The following is a 3,715-nucleotide window of genomic DNA, read 5'->3' on the forward strand; positions in this document are numbered from 1 at the left end:
AGTCAACAGCTGTTTTATTCTTTTACTGTTGTGATCTTATTGTCTCTCTTATTTTTCCTGTAATGTACACTATTATATCATCTTGATATGTGTATTAGTATTTAGTGCTTGCCATTATTATCAGTTTCCTTTTTATTTCTTATTGTTATGATTTGTATGACTTTCCATTTTTTTTTTTTTTTATAGTCAGTGTTACTTCTATCATCTTATCTATCCTGTCAGTATGTTTTTCACTTCCTGGAATGACTGTTTTGAAGTACACAAGTATTTTCAGTCTGTCTTATCTTCAGTGAACTTCTTTTGCATACTGCATTTTTTTATGCCAATAGCATCCATAAATTTGTTGGTATAATAAAGTAGTATGATTTTAGATTAATATTTTTATTTTTATGTTAGTTATCTTTTTCCACTATTGTACACTTTTGTCTATTTACTTTTATTTACTTGCGGTCCCTCTAGGTACTAGATGCAAACCTCAGCGAGAGTGTAATTCTGGCTCTGACCTCAACAAGTCAGTGGAAGCTGGCCCTCAAACACGTTGCTACATAAGGAGGATGTGCAACATTAGCACAAAGGTCTATAGCTCAATTATTACAGCAGCCTTTAGGAATGGAGACTACAACACAGGCTGGCACTACCTGGAGACCATGTGCCAGGAAGAGAAGGTGAGTGAGGAAAGCTCTTGAGTTTAAGCTCTGGGTCAAGAGACATTGAGTGGTCAGATATTGTTGATCTTTTCTTTATTTTTTTTTATTTTGGGGTGCTGTTGTTATTTTCTGTCATTTGGTTATCATATACAGTTATTTTTTTCTTGATCTTGGTCAAGTGATGAGATTGCAGTGGTTAGTATTGAAGTCATTTTTATCATTATGATCTGTATCAGTCATCTTTGCTCCAAATATTATCTTCATCATCTGTTATAATTTTCATGTTTCTTGTCATTGTAGTAACTTTATTATCATTTTAGTTGATAGTTTTATTTTAAAGCTGCAGAGATATTCTAACTTTTTTATTGTTATTATTATTATTAGTTACACTTCATTTATTTAAACTTTATATAGTAGATTGTGATATATATGGTACTTATGGTTTAGTGAACAGAACTGTAAAATATGATAAAAATATAATGAACCAACCCACACTTTAAAGGAAAACATGAAATAAGGAAATGAGGTAAAGGTCATGTTCACCAATTTTTGATGCTGCTTTTGGGAGGTAGTTATGAGTCTCTTTATTTGTCATATCATTATGATAATTCTCTTAGTTATTAGTTGTTTCATCATTGTTACTAGCTGTTAAATTACAGCTGATTAAAAAAAAAATAAGAATCTTTGTAAATGTTATGTGTGTTATTTTATATGTTGTGTTTGTATGTCTTTTTGTTATTAGGTAATTTTTTTTCAGATGCCAACTGATTCCACATTGTTGGAGTGGATTACTCAGTGTGAAAAGGCAGAGGGTGTTTGAGCAAAAGCAGTCAATGATGGTGACATTATTAGACAAGCTGATTCTCTATGAGATCTTCCCCAAAGTGCCAGTTATTGAGAGTATTGCTAACCTTTTAGCAAAGATCTGGGATGGTCAAACTTGTATGTGAAAATGTCCAAAAGGTCAGCATATTTTGTTTGGTGTGATATTGGTCTCACTTATATATGCTAAATCATGTTTAAATATATAGAAAATGATTGATTTGAATTATAATTTCACATGAAATTATATTTGAAGTGGAAAATGCCCTGCCTGCAACCAGCATTACATCAGCTCAGCATTAGTGAAACAGAATTTAAAGAGTTGCAGGTGATTATTTCAGTTTTTTATGATAATGTGTGTGATGGGGTGTGGGATTGTGGTATGTTGTGTGTATGTTAGTGCGTGCTGCATGTGTGTTTAGATGTTTAATTTGAGTAAATATTTTATTTCTGTAAATCTCGTTGATTTGACCAGTACATCAATAGTCACCATCTATATCAACTAAGTTCTACAACAGCTACTTCTATTAGTCATATCCACTAGTTGTCTTGGATTCTTTCTACCTATAAACTCAAGTTCGAAACACCCTGATCATGATATTTACAGAGCACTTCACACATTAGATTTCCTAGTCTGGAATTCACATGACTGTATGCTTGGCTTAAGAACACTGGAGTATTGTGCAAACAGACAACATAATACACACATTTTAGGAAATACCAATAATAAATCTAGCTGATTCAGACACATAAACACCTATGGATTTGATGAAATAATTCAGTGGAAACATTAAATATATAGTATTTGAAGTCAAACTTAAGAACTGATAGTTGTACAAAAATATATACATAACCATTTAAGCATAAATGACACATAATACTGCAGCAACACAAATACCACATACCATAACTGACCAGAATTGCATAAGCATGCATATTTCCCTCACACCATATATGACTGGAACAGGCTCTCTCCTAATACTCATTACCATTACCTTTACCATTAGTTATCATGTCCATTGCTCCCAGCAACTAGATTTATCTCATTTGTATTTGATATGGACCAGTGCTATTTTAATTACTGAGGTATGTGAGAGATATATGTAAATTGTTACTTTAATGAAGATAAATTTTTATGTTCCACATAGATGATTTGATCTACCATGCATTTCCTAACAGAATGAATATGTGCCACGTGTTCTTCATGGCTCAGATATATTTCGTTCGAGTAGTCCTGAAGAGTGGCACAAGTTCCAGACTTTTTAGAACAAAGAGGGCCATTTTCTGTAGTAGTCGATGGCCTTAATGTATCATACCTTGCAGGAAAGAAACCCCTTAGTCAGCGATCTGTTATGGTAAGAGTGACAAAAAAATTATATTTTTCTTCCTCATTTTTTTGAAAGTACATAACTTGCATTTTATTAATTTAGCCTGAAAAATATATATTTCTCTTTTTATTATTCTAGTTGAAGCATGTAGTGGAAAAGTTATGCTCCACAGTCAGGAATGGTCGCATATTGGTCATTGGCAGGAAACACATGAGGGAATGGTCTGGAGTTGATTTTAATGCTGTAAAAAAGATGGCCGATGTATACACCCTCGATAACCTGTAAGTTGAATACACTTTTGGTGCCACAGATTTTTAAGCCTATACTGAAGTTGTAAATGTATAGAATTATAATGTATTGAAATGTATATTGTAATATGATTAGTTGTTTGGTTACCTGCCTATAAGATTGAACAAATCAATATACCAGTATGCAGAGTGAATATACAGACCTATAGTTGTTGTTTATCATTGTTAACATGCATGCACACACACACACACACAAAACACACACACGCACACACGCACACGCACACGCACGCACACGCACGCACACGCACACGCACACGCACACGCACACGCACACGCACACACACACACACACACACACACACACACACACACACACACACACACACACACACACACACACACACACACACACACACATACACACACACACACACACATACACACACGCACATACACACACGCACACACACTATACACACACGCACACACACTATACACACACGCTAACACACACGCTATACACACACGCTATACACACGCTATACACACACGCTATACACACACGCTATACACACACGCTATACACACACGCTATACACACACGCTATACACACACGCTATACACACACAACCCCTTTACACACACCTTAACCAAAAGCTATAAAAC

At 34.5% G+C, this 3,715-nt stretch overlaps 1 pseudogene; it reads left to right on the plus strand.

Moving 5' to 3' along the window:
- The window catches only part of LOC119569955, a 5,584-nt pseudogene extending 2,492 nt beyond the window's left edge, over positions 1-3,092 (plus strand).
- The last annotated feature ends 623 nt before the right edge of the window (positions 3,093-3,715 follow it).

This window comes from Penaeus monodon, unplaced genomic scaffold (genome assembly GCF_015228065.2).
Source record: "Penaeus monodon isolate SGIC_2016 unplaced genomic scaffold, NSTDA_Pmon_1 PmonScaffold_20176, whole genome shotgun sequence".
NCBI classification, from domain to species: domain Eukaryota; kingdom Metazoa; phylum Arthropoda; class Malacostraca; order Decapoda; family Penaeidae; genus Penaeus; species Penaeus monodon.